This window comes from Piliocolobus tephrosceles, chromosome 7 (assembly GCF_002776525.5).
Source record: "Piliocolobus tephrosceles isolate RC106 chromosome 7, ASM277652v3, whole genome shotgun sequence".
In the NCBI taxonomy this organism is placed as follows: Eukaryota; Metazoa; Chordata; class Mammalia; order Primates; family Cercopithecidae; genus Piliocolobus; species Piliocolobus tephrosceles.
In genome coordinates this window covers 141,803,394-141,817,049 of record NC_045440.1, presented here as the reverse complement: position 1 = coordinate 141,817,049, position 13,656 = coordinate 141,803,394, and the positions used below count along the sequence as shown (strand labels likewise).

General features: G+C 43.0%; 1 protein-coding gene across 3 annotated transcripts in view; it reads left to right on the top strand.

The window, feature by feature from the left end:
• The window catches only part of FAM135B (family with sequence similarity 135 member B), a 354,745-nt gene that overhangs the window by 175,679 nt on the left and 165,410 nt on the right, over positions 1–13,656 (top strand). The window lies entirely within an intron of this gene.

The window sequence follows — 13,656 nt, the reverse complement described above, 5'->3', positions numbered from 1 at the left end:
TGCCTGTAATCCCAGCACTTTGGGAGGCCAAGGTGGGCAGATCACCTGAGGTCAGGGGTTTGAGACCAGCCTGGTCAACAAGGTGAAACCCTGCCTATACTAAAAATACAAAAAAATTAGCCAGGCATGGTGGTGGGTGCCTGTAATCCCAGCTACCCAGGAGGCTGAGGCAGGAGAATCACTTAAACCTGGGAGGTGGAGGTTGCAGTGAGCCGAGATTGTGCCTCTGCGCTCCAGCCTGGGTGACAGAGTGGGGTTCCAAAAAAAAGAAAGAAAAAGAAAAAGGAGAAATACTTAAGAAATACTTAAAGGGTAGGCTAGAGGGTAAGGAACATTAAGACAGAGCTGTGTAAAATCTGTTTAACATTAATTATAAAGTACGAGTAGCCAAGAATGTTGTAGAAATCCAATCCAGTAAAGCTAAGAGTACTGGTCATAGCTGCACTTGATAAAATTCATTTGGAATTTGCAACGTGTTATGGTGAGTGGAATCACATGCAACTGAATATCCACAAGTCAGGAATGTAGATGTGGTAGTCTGCTTAAATTTACCTTAGAAGACGTCTGGAGAGAGACCTGGTTCCTCAGGCCACATGATAGAACATGAGACGAAGCCTGTGGTTTCAGAGCAGTAGGATTACTCAAGCCTGTGATCTATAGAAGGAAAGACACTGATGGCCACAGGCTTTTCCCTAGCCTCTGAGCAGAGTAAAGCATTAAATAATAGTCAAGTTGCCATATTTCCAAGGTGTTCCTCCTACTTCCCTCCACTCCTCTCTCTTGGGAAGGAATCAGGCATCTGATAAGTAGGCTACCCATCCTCCTAGGTCCAGTGTAGATCCAGAGTGATTAAGAATCCAGCAGTTCTCTCCTTTCCTATCATCCTGTGCTTCACCCCTTCCCCACCCCACCTTCCAATAGAAGAAGGTCCATGATGTCCACAGAGAGAGCAGGGGATTTGGACCCTGACCCTGCGTGAACCAGTGTCCGTATGTGTACATTGGATAATAACATATCCGTGACCCCAGATATGTTACTAGCAGCTTGAACTTTAGTTTCCTGAAATATGAGGATAAAAATGCATTCTTCATAGATATTTGTCTTAGAAATTATAAATAAAAAGGATACCTTATATTTCATAGAGGTTATAAATATACTTATGTCAGAACAATAACTAGCACAAGGTAAGTAGCCAGTTAGTCCTACCTGTGGTCATATCATCAGGGGTTTGAGGGACCTGATCTCAGGGTCAAGGTAAAAGCCTCGGAGAGAGACCTAGAAGTGAAGCAGAAATAACACCGCAGCCAACCTGATGAAAGCCATCCCCAGGCTCCCCGTCAAGGACTCTGCTTCTTCCTTGTGACTGTGGACAACAGGAGCTTGGGTCCTGTCACCGGATGAGCCATCTTTTGGAGCTGGCAGGCCCCAGCTGTGAGGACCAGAGGGCTGCAGGATGCTCAGTGGTTGGCAGAGCCCAGCGAGTAACGGGGGAAGAGAAGGGCTTGAGATAGTGCTGCACAGACAAAGAAAATAAAAGTGAAAAAACGATTTCCTTTTCTTGTATAGTTTAACAGAAGAATAATTATGATGAAGCTGGTATGCCTTGAGCTTTACAGTAGCACATTGTTTAGAACAGAATACGAACACAGTGGTCAGCAATAATTTACAATGAGATTGTGCCCCACGTGAGGGATGTGCAGAATTTGTATTTCTTCTTCAAGGTGAATTTTTCAATTATACTATTTTTGGTTAGAGACCGCTGCATTATGAAGCACTCCAAAATGTCTGACTTTTAACAATGGCCTATTCTTTTAGAATGTTTTGAGTTAGCCAGCCTAGGCTGGGGACATTTATGCACTACCTTCAGCTGAGATCTCAGCTGAGGATGGAGCAGTCAAGATGCCTTCACTCATCTGTGTCTGACCCCTTGGTTGGAGTGGCTGCACCAGATGAGGGACAGCTGGGCTTCTGTCTCCAGCTGGGTGGTCAGACTTCTTACATGAAAGCTGAGTTCCCCAGAGAGAAAATGAGAAAGATTCCAGGCCACTTAAGGGCTACATGGAGAATGGCCCAGGGTCGCTTCCTCCACAGTTCATCGGTCAGGGCAGGTGACAAGGCCAGCCCCAAGGGAATGGAAATAGACTTTTGCCTTTCATTGGAAGCACCATCTGCATGTACAGTGATAGCAGGACGCTCTGGCTGTCCTATTTCTGGCCAACTATCCAAACATATTTTCCATTACCTGTATGCATTTCTGAGGGGAAAAGAGAAAAATATATCTTTAGGCCACAAAATAGAACATATTGGAAGAGAACCAGGAGGAGTGAACACATTTGGACTTTAATGATGTCTTTGGTACTCAGTGCTTAAACGATCTCGTTGGAATAAATGATTTCATTTGGCTTTTTTGTTCCATGTATCTCTAAATGGAAATAGAAACAGCTTGCCATATCCAAGGAGGCAGAATTTAGCAGTTGTGAGGGCCACAAGCTTGGGCTTTCCAGGTGCAATTTCTACTTCTCCCACTTCTAAGCTACTTGACTTTAGAAAAGTTCTTTAACCAATTTGTTTTTCAGGTTCCTCATCTATAAAATAGGGATGGCAGTTGGTACTTACAGGTTTATGGTAAAGATTGAATGAATTATGCAAATTCATGCATGTGAAATGATTACATACATTACATGGTTTACATATAAATCATATATGTAAAGTGATTAGACTGTTGCCTGGCACATGGTGAGCTCATAATAACTGTTACTTAGAATAAGTGTTGCTATTAGGCACAAGAGTAACTTTACTTAGCAGCCTTCCGACCTGTGCTGTTCATCCAGGGGAACAAGAGGCTGCCTTCCAGCTCTAGAGATGCTCAAAGTCATCTCAGGGAGACAGAAGTGATCAGATGATACAGTAGGGGTGGAGAGTGCGGTGACCATGAGTCCATGCAGGACTGCCTGTGCGAGGAGCCAGTGGCTTGACTGAGAAAGGACCTCTCAGATTGGGCTTGAAGAACAAGCAGAAGTTGCTTCCACAGACAAAAGTAGGGAAGGTTGATCCAGGCGAGGTAATACAATGACCTGTGCAGAGCAAAGGTGTTCACAGGATGAGGAGAGATCTTGTGTGACTGCTGATAAGAACAGCACCAACATGAGAAGAGAAACAAGCTGTGGTCAGGTTTGGAGCCCATTTGTGCCACATGGAAGAGATTGGTTTTGTTCCAGAGACACAGCCAGGTGAAATGAAAGCACCTTATCCAACCCCGTGCTGTTCAAACACGTGGTGCTCTCTCATAAATCGAGGGACAGGATTCTGCATTTTTATTCTCTTTTTAAATATGTCAGTTCTCTAATAGCCTCATTATATGGAAGCATGTTTCCATTATGTAGATGATTTAGGTCCAGATCTTCTTGATATGAAATAAATATTGCATTGACTTGTACAAGCTAGATGTTTATGATTAGATCCTATGTATTAAAATATAATAATAATTCCCCATGTACACAGCCTGCATGCCATTGCCTTTTTTTCCTTTCAATTCTTTTTTAAGAGGTGATTTGGGGAAGACTTCTCTGGAAAACTGATGCTTTGCTCTTTTCTGAGTTAGCTGTATATCTTATTCCATAGAACATGACAGGCTTGGAGCTCACACCAGTTAGGAATAATCATTTTCTTGGACATGTGAGAAAGATCCTAGCATTTGAGAAGGGACAGGCACACAAATGGTGACAGCAACTGTAATACTGTCAGATGTGCTTGTGGACCTGGGGCCCCTTCTGTGTAGATGTGAGAACATTGGGAGTTTGGCCTTAGTGTTGGGTATGAACATGAGGGACGCAGGTCTTTATCATTACCAGAAATAGAAAAGTGCAAATTACAGGTGACTAATGATTCACTGACCAAGACACCCCTTGACTATTCAAGAACAAAAAAGAAAAAAATCATTGCAATATCTTCCTGTTGTTCTCCTTGACCTTCAGTAAAAATTAAGAAAATTCAGTGAAAATTAGGAAAATTCTGTGAAAACTGTTTGATAAAAGAATCTACTGATTAGTGAGGGAGGACCTGCAGCGGAAAAGACTTGAACTCAGATAGTCACGTTAACATCCCCCTCACTCACTTCAGAGCTACATGTGCCAAGGGAAGCCTTTCAACCACTGAGCCTTCAATTTTTTTTTTTTTTTTTTTTTACCACAATGGGGATAGTCATACCTTTTGCCTAGGGTTTCAGAGAGGATTTGAGAGCATGATGGCAAAGCCCCTAGCACAGTGCCTGATACAAAATGGAAAAAATAAAAAGCAGCTGTGATTATTAATATTATCAGTTAATAAAAAGTCTTACCATGCATTCAAAGGAAGCTTGCAGACGGAGTCAGCAGAAGTGTTCCTAAGGCAAAGGTGACAGGGTGATTGGATGTAAGTGAGACAGAGGGCCCTCATAGCATGGTGAAGAGCGCTGTATTAGTCCCTTTTCATGCTGCTGATAAAGACATACCCAAGACTGGGCAATTTACATAAGAAAAAGGTTTAATTGGACTTACAGTTCTGCATGGATGGGGAAGCCTCGCAATCACCAGGGAAGGCAAGGCGGAACAAGTCACATCTTACATGGATGGCAGCAAGCAAAGAGAGACAGGGTTTGTATAGGACAACTCCTCTTTTAAAAACTGTCAGATTTCATGAGACTTATTCACTATCACGAGAACGAAATACTTACCTCCATGATTCAATTACCTCCCACTGGGTCCCTCTCACAACATGTAGGAATTCAAGATGGGATTTGGGTGGGGACATAGCAAAACCACATCAGGTGCCAAGGTTAAACAGGAGGGATGTTGCTGAACCTTCAGTGTGAAGGCAAGATGGGAAGACGGACATTGATAGACTTTAGAGAGTGGGATACAGGAATGGCTGGGAAAACCAGCTCAGAACCAAGACTGTAGCATTTGCTAATCTCTGTGTTCACAATGGCCTTAAAGAATGATACAGCCTGTGGCCGGGTGTGGTGGCCCACACTTGTAATCCCAGCACTTTGGGAGGCCGAGGCAGGCAGATCACCTGAAGTCAGGAGTTTAGGACCAGCCTGGCCCACATGGAAAAACCCCGTCTCTACTAAAAATACAAAAAATTAGCAAGGCATGGTGACATGCACCTTTAGTCCCGGCTACTCAGGGGACTGAGACAGGAGAATTGCTTGAGCATGGGAGGCGGAGGTTTCAGTGAGCAAAGATTGTGCCACTGCTCTCCAGCCTGAGTGACAGAGTGAGACACTGTCTCAATTAAAAAAAAAAAAAAAAAAAAAAAAAAAAAAAAGACTGTAACGGGATTTTTGTATTATTGCTGCATTCCTGTGGACCCTTAGCGAGATAAGGTCTAAACATTCAAGGGAGAGCCAGGTTGTACAGTCTCATCTAATAGTTTCTTTTTTTTTTTGAGATGGAGTCTTGCTTGGTCTCCCAGCCTGGAGTGTAGTGGTACGATCTCAGCTCACCGCAACCTCCGCCTTTCGGGTTCAAACAATTCTCCTGCCTCAGCCTCCCGAGTGGCTGGGATTACAGGTGTGTGCCACCATGCCTGGCTAATTTTTGTATTTTTAGTAGAGATTGGGTTTTACCATGTTGGCCAGGCTGGTCTTGCACTCCTGACCTCAAGTGGTTGCCCGCCTCAGCCTCCCAAAGTGCTGGTATTACAGATGTGAGCCACCGCGCCTGGCCCCATCTAATAGTTTCTAAGAGGAGGCCTGCCAATAGGATGTGGCTTGCCAACAGCTAGTTTTGCAAATAGAAGAGAACATAGATTTTTCTTAGTAAAAGTGTGATGGGGATTTTCAGAAACTTCATTGTGTGTCTCAGTACTCAAATTGAATGCTACTTTCACTATTCTTTGTAGTAATCATAAGACATATACACACACGAACATATATGCATATGTATACGTATACATGCATGTGTGTACATAATTAATTTCAAGTGGTCCGCCTATAAATATAAATGTCTATACTATATGCATATATATCTATGTGTGTATGTATAATTGATTTGGTCTATCTTATTTCTAACATACTCACTTATTATACTTGTCAGTCAAGCCTATGACATTTGGATCAAAACTGATAATTTATCTGAGTTAAACAAATTTTTCAGATGCCTCCTACAAGCCAGAAAGTGTACTATGCCCTGAGAAATACAAAGATGAATGATAATGAATTGAATGTGAGAATTCAGGTATTCCAGGAAGATAAAACATTTGTAAGACATTTTAAAATGTGATTATGCTTACTTCAAAGGCTTGCTTATGTTTTGTGGGTCTCAGATTTGGTGTTTTCTTTTGAGTTCAGGGTTACAAAGTAATTGGTATGTCCATGTCTGTGTGAACAGATGTTAAATATACTTAGCCTTGGCTCTTTTCTTCCACCAAAATGTTGCTGTTTAATAGATTCTGCAGTCTCTTCCTACCTAGAGATGTTATTTTTTTCCCTTAGGGGGCTGATCAGCTGAATCATACTTGGGAGAGGGGTCTGTTCAAGTCGAGTGAGGCTGCTAAATGATTAGGCACAAAACAGGCATCTGCTAGTCACTGCTCATCAAAGCAAGAGAAAAGATAGCACAGTAAATTGTGGAAATGTATAAAAATTGCCATGATTAGTTTTCGTAATGTTTTGAGAGGTAATTTCCATTTCCATTAAGTAGAAGCATTTAAGAGTTTTACCATGTAGAGGGCGGGGGACAGACATTTATTCTTCAAATGAATCAATCTAATTTCTTTTCAGGGTCCATTAAAGCACCTAAATATCAAATATGTCTGTTTTCATGGAGAATTCTAAGCAGGTAAAACACGGCAGCTCCCAGGCTCTAAGTACCAGCCTGGGGCCACAGCAGAGCCTACCCGGGGCCGGCAGGGTGGGTGGCAGGCTGGGCTTCCTGGTTAAACAAAGTACTTAAAGGGGGCTCTTCCATCTTCGGCTTCTGGGCAGGTCACACCAGTCAACTCAGAAACGCCAAGCCCAGGGGCCCTTTCCTTCCACTCTGGGCCAGGGGAGTGGGTGACCACCCCACTTCCTTTGGGCCAAGCCAGCATTGTTGCTCTATCCTTTGTCCTTGAGGTTGTGTCATGATACCTGCTGGCCATCTAGGGCCCTCCTTCAGGAGCTTCCATCAATCTCTGTGCAGTCATGTGCCTTGATTCATCTCAGCTCCTGCTTTTGCAGTTCCTTCAACTTCGAATGCCTACCCCTTTTTCTTTCTTTCCCGCCTCTCCTCCCAATGGACTTACAGAAGGAATGCATGCAGCCTTCAACAACCAGGTGGTCTAAGGGCAGTCTTCTGCCCCCAGGAAACTTAATAGTTATGCAACTATTAATAGTTACGCAACTGAACGTCCTTTGCACAAGCTATAGGCATGCAGCACGTAGCCTCTTCCACACTCCACCTGCATTTCTGTGCTTCTTCTACTCTATTTTAGTGTGTTTCCAGTCTCCAGAACCTGGGGCTTCCCTGTGGAGGACCACTCCCAGACAACAGGAAGCATTTCGTCCAATAATTAAACTTCCCTGGAAGTTTGAATTCCATCATCCCCTATCCTCACCCCAACCCTTGCTGTGAACAAATGGCTACTAACACAGGGTCATGGAAACCCAGCTCCCTTGTATCAGGATGGGAAGTAAGGCTCACTCCCAAGTTGTCTGACATTCAGGCTGAAGCGCCCTTCTCAGGACCTCTGAAATATGCGCAGGCCTGTCTTCCTCTCTTTCCCTACCCTGGTTCCCCACTCCCCATCTGGGTCTCACTGAGGGCACACCCGTCATAAGTTATTTGACATCACATCGTTGTCTGCTGCTTTAGCATCTGTGTCCAGAAGCTGCTAGAAATTGTATAGCAGTTAGGAAGTAGGGTTTAAAGTTGGCCAAACCTGAGTCCACCCAGGTTCTTGTGACCCTGAACCAGTAGCTTCTGTGCCACTCTTTAGCTCTCTATAAATGGGAATAGCAATGATAGGAATGACCCTGTAGAAATGTTTGAAGGATCAGTGTAGGTAACATTTGTGGGTACTTGATAGATTTCCTGTCCCGTTGGGAGCACACATATGCATGGATTCTCATGCGCAGGCACACACCCAGCACACCACAGCCTTGCACCAACCCCTACCACATCTGGTGGGAATAATCTCTTAGTCCACCCCACATTTGTTGTGATTTCTTTTTTTTTTTTTAAATTGGAATTAGCATGGCAGCTACATCTTTATTTTTTTATTTTACTTTAAGTTCTGGGATACATGTGCAGAACGTGCAGGTTTGTTATATAGGCATATATGTGCCATGGTAGTTTGCCACACCTAACGACTCATCATCAGGTTTTAAGCCCTGCATGCATTAGATATTTATCCTAATGCTCTCCCTCCCCTTGCCCGCCGCCCCCTGAGAGGCCCCAGTGTGTGATGTTCCCCTTCCTCTGTTCATGTGTTCTCATTGTTCAACTCCCACTTAGGAGTGAGAGCATGCGGTGTTTGGTTTTCTGTTCCTGTGTCAGTTTCCTGAGAATAATGACTTTCAGCTTCATCCATGACCCTGCAAAGGACATGAACTCATTCTTTTTTATGACTGCATAGTTTTCCATGGTGTATATGTGCCTCATTTTCTTTATTCAGTCTATCACTGATGGACATTTGGGTTGGTTCCAAGTCTTTGCTATTGTAAATAGTGCTGCGATAAACATACATGTGCATGTGCCTTTATAGTAGAATGATTTATAATCCTTTGGGTATATACCCAGTAATGGGGTTGCTGGGTCAAATGCTATTTCTGGTTCTAGATCCTTGAGGAATTGCCACACTGTCTTCTACAATGGTTGAACTAATTTACATTCCTATCAACAGTGTAAAAGCGTTCCTATTTCTCCACATCCTCTCCAGCATCTGTTGTTTCCTAACTTTTTAATAATTGCCATTCTAACTGGCGTGTGTTGTTATTTCTGTTAGGATACTTATCCAGCATAAAATTCTACTTTTGAAAGTTTGCTGTGTATGAGGCGCTCTTGACAGTGAGCTTGGTGGCTGGTGCTACTCTCATGGGGCCCCAAGACCAGGTTGTGGAACAGAGAGATTGTCTGGCAATCACAACGTGAGTGATGTGGGCTTGGGAGGGTTGGCCCTGGGGGCTCAGGGCTCAGGGGGCCTCCTTGGCAAGGCTGCCCTCTTTTGTGAGGCACACCTGACTTCTGGTGTCCTGATTTCTGGTGCAGGTTATCAAGGCAAATCTTCATCTGCTCAGAAATGAGGAGGGTCCCCCTAGCAGATCTTTATGACTTTGGCTCACTTGGAGTCAGCAACCCTGCCCTGCATTCGTTCTCTAGTGGGTAAGGCCCCAGGGTCTCCTGGTTAGCTTAGCTACCTTTTCCTTGCTCAGGCAGTGGCATTAACAGCTGCTGCCTGGGAAACTTCACTCAGTACAATGAGTTTTAAGCAAACAAACCTAGGGACGAGGGACGAGTAGAAGGCCGTGAAGCATGCATCCAGAGGTGCAGCTCAAGGCTTCAGAGTGGCTTCCCTTGTGGGTGGAAGAGGGGACAACCTCTGTCTCTAGAGTACCACTTACACAGATTCTAGAATCAGAAGCCTGGGCCTGCACTCACACTGGATGACCTCGGACTCCTCACTCACCTCCCTGGATTTCATTTTTCTTCTCTGTAAAATGGGAAGAATAATGATGATGATAATAATAATAATAATAATAATAATAATAATAATAATAATAACAACAATTCCTTCATGTGGTTTTTGTGAGAATTAAAAATGTCACACTGAAAAGGGAGTCCGACGTGATGAACCCTCATCAACATTGGTTATTTTAGTTTTATAACAGAAGGTGGGGGAAGTTGCATGGACTAGAATGTTAGTCCTGACGGAGTTTTACTTGTTCAAAGTTTCTTGAGGGCCTCCCGTGTGCCAGGTACTGGTCCAGAGCCCTCTCTGAACCCTGAGATGCCCAGCTGCGATGTTGTCTTCCATAGCACGGAGCTTTTCTTGTACTGAAGGTTTCGAGCAGGGGTCCATCATGGTATGAGGCCATGCACGATGAAAAGGGCATTATAAAATTGTGTGCATCTGTTTGGAGTCATCCAGGTCTTTTTAACACGAGAAAGCTTTTCTTATCTTTTGATACTTAGGGATATAAGTTAATCTTTCATGAGGAAGGTGATGCTAAAATGCACACTCCAAGTTGCTGGAACCATGTTGCTTTCTTCAATGCTGGCCAGCTGGTGCCTAGCAGAGGGCCTGGGGCAGAGTAGGCATCTCATGTGTGTTTGTTGAATGAGTGAATGAAAAGCCACATCTGAAGACAGAGCTCGGAACAAAGAACAAAAGGAAGTGGAAAGCTGAATTTCAAGCAATTAGAAAGAAAAGAAAATTGAGCTCTTATTGAAGGCTGGGCAAAATAGGCTGTTTTGGAAGAAAGAATATCAGTGGACAGCTATGCCGTTTGGAGTTCTCATAGTCATTAAACTGTTACTTAAAGAAAAAAAATCCTGATTTTTTGGAGAAAACAAAGTAACCAAAAGAGGCAAGACAACCGCTTTCTGTTTTGGTCAGAAGGTCTCTGATAGACTAAGAATGAAGTATGATGCTTGGCATTTGAGTTATCCCCATGGAAAATATTTAGGATCAGTGTGGGGAGAACTGTTCTGTACCCCCTCAAACCACAGCATGTGGGTCCACATCGCATAGCCCAGAGTTCCTCAATATATGGCCCAAGGTCCTGATTCACAGAATCCCATGGGCATTTGCTAAGGTCAGTTTCTTGACCCTGACTCCCAGATCTAAGTCAAGCTTTAAAAGTAAAATGAGGCTGGGTGCAGTGACTCATGCCTTAATCCCAGCACTTTGGGAGGCCGAGGTGGGCAGATCACGAAGTCAAGAGATCGAGACCATCCTGGACAATATGGTGAAACCCTGCCTCTACTAAAAATGCAAAAAATTAGCTGGGCGTGTTGGTGTGTGCCTGTAGTCCCAGTTACTCGGGAGGCTGAGGCAGGAGAATCGCTTGAACCCGGGAGGTGAAGGTTACAGTGAGCTGAGATCGTGCCACTGCACTCTAGCCTGGCAACAGAGTGAGACTCCGTCTCTATAAAAATTTTCTAAAAAAGTGAAATAAAATGGCACGGGGAGAAGATATTGAAGAGGAAATTCACATGGGGCTGCACAAGATAAATTCTTTGCTCTCCCAGAACCTTGGAATTCTAAAATTGTAGCTAATAGGTTGATACTAATGGTGGATAATTGCATGATTTAGTCTTTTCTCCTTGGTGAGTTAACAGTTACAAGAAGAAATTCTGTAGTCTTAATGCATTAAATGTGAAAGCCACGTCTTTGAGGACCTTTGCAGCAGAGGGCTTTGATTTTTGACCTGCTCGCAGATGCATTTTCACTGGGTGCCAGTGGAAAGCACTGTAATCATGAAAAGAAATAGATTTTATTTCTGAGCTAGGGAGGCAGATTCCATTAGGCAAATGGAATAGTGGTTGCCATAAACGGCAGGAGGGCAGTCTCCAGGCTCTGCTGAATATATACCTTGGCTAGGCCACAGGCTCATATTTAACCATGAGTATTAACTTTTGGAATTAAAAAAAAAATTATTCCCAAGGAACACACAGTGGGAGGAACAGGTATATCAGGACCTCTGAAATGCGAAATGAGAAAGGGGAGTATTCTCAGGATAACAGTCCCGCTCACAGACATTTTATACACCCCACACTGGGTCCCTTAGAGCCATTTCAAAAATGGTGCCTTTAATCCCAGCTACTCAGGAGGCTGAAGCACAAGAATCACTTCAATCCAGGTTGCAGAGGTTGCAGTGAGCCGAAATCCTGCCACCGCACTCCAGCCTGGGCGATAGAGAGAGATTCAGTCTCAAATAAATAAATAAATAAATGAAATAAAATAAGATAAAAAATGAAAAACCACTCTCACTTTTGGTGATCCCACTTCCTAGCAATTATATTAAAATATACCAATTTTAATTATATTAAAATTTTCCACAAATGGATCAGATAAATATGTATTATTTTTCTACAACACGTGTTTTCAAAATTAGTTACCTCCTAATAACTAACTCTTTATTCATAAGCATTTGTGATTTTACTGCACACTCAAGAAATGTTACAAGATAAGAAAATCTACCTACGAAGTCTCTGCAAATGCACTGACATTTTCATAAAGACTCATGGGACCAATGGACTATCATTTTGAGGAAATGAGTTAAGCATTATTAATTTTGACTCTGCAGCTTAATTTTTGTATTTGGAGCGTGTGTGTGTGTGTGTGTGTGTGTGTATACATACATGTGTATCTCAACCATTCCCTAAGCCACTGGGCAGCTTGCACACTCCAGGTAGCCTGCCATTGGCAGCCAAGGCAAACACAAATAAAATGGTGAGGTCTGGTGAGCGGGTGTCAGTTCTGGTGGAGTTGGGTTTACTTCTGCTGGGCTCATTGTTGTTTCTGGGGGGTTCGTCTGCATAATAAAAACATGAAATTTTCTCTTTCCTCATTTAAGAATTATTTTTCATGATAGTGGGATGAATTGGGCCTTCTTTGATAGGCAACAGGATAGTCAAGGATTATTAGGAAGTAACTAATTTTGAAAACACGTGTTGTAGAAAATAAGACATATTTCTCTGATTCGTTTGTGGGAAATTTGGTATTTTAATATAATTGCTAGAAAGTGGGATCACCAAAGTTAGAGTGTTTTTTATTTTTAATTAATTAATTAATTAATTAATTAATTAATTTGAGGCTGGCTGAATGTCGCTCTGTTGCCCAGGCTGGAGTGCAGTGGTGCAATCTCGGCTCACTGCAACCTCCACATCCCAGGTTCAAGTGATTCTTGTGCCTCAGCCTCCTGAGTAGCTGGAATTACAGTCACTGTTTCTGAAATGGCTCTAAGGGACCCAGTGTGGGGTGTATAGAATCTCTGTGAGCAGGACTGTTATCCTGAGAACACTCCCCTTTCTCATTTCGCATTTCAGAGGTCCTGATACACCTGTCCCTCCCACTGTGTGTTCCTTGGCAATAACTAAAAAAAAAAAAAATCCGCAAGTGAATACTCATGGTTAAAAACGAGTCTGTGACTTAGCCAAGGTATAATAAGAGGTGGGGTCAGGGTTCTAACTCAGACGGTCTGGCTTGTCACCACAATATTATTGTATCCTGTAAACCATGGGAAAAAAATCCAAACTTCTTAGCAGGTCCTGGTTGGCTTGGGGTCACCTCATCGCGGAGTTCCTCTTCCACTCGTCTCTGTCCCTCTTTTCTGTCACTCTTATTCTTTCTTGAATTCACCAAGTTCATTCCCAATTCAGAGCTTCTGAACTTGGATATGTTTTTGTCTGGCACTTGGTGATTTCTCTCCCAACCTTTGTCTAGCTTGTTTCCTTAATTAATTCAGGTCTTTGCTCCAATGTCACCTTCTGAGAGAGGAATTCTTGCCCAGTGTTTTCTTTGAATAGATTCTGTGTTTCACTTGTTGATACGCAAGTCCTTACTCTTTTTTTCTTTAAGGGACTTCAGTTAATTTATTACATATGGGCTTAGTTGTTTTTCGTCTGCATCTCCTCTTGAACTTAATAATAATGTTACTTTCAGCAGATCACGACTGAGTGGTGTTTACAA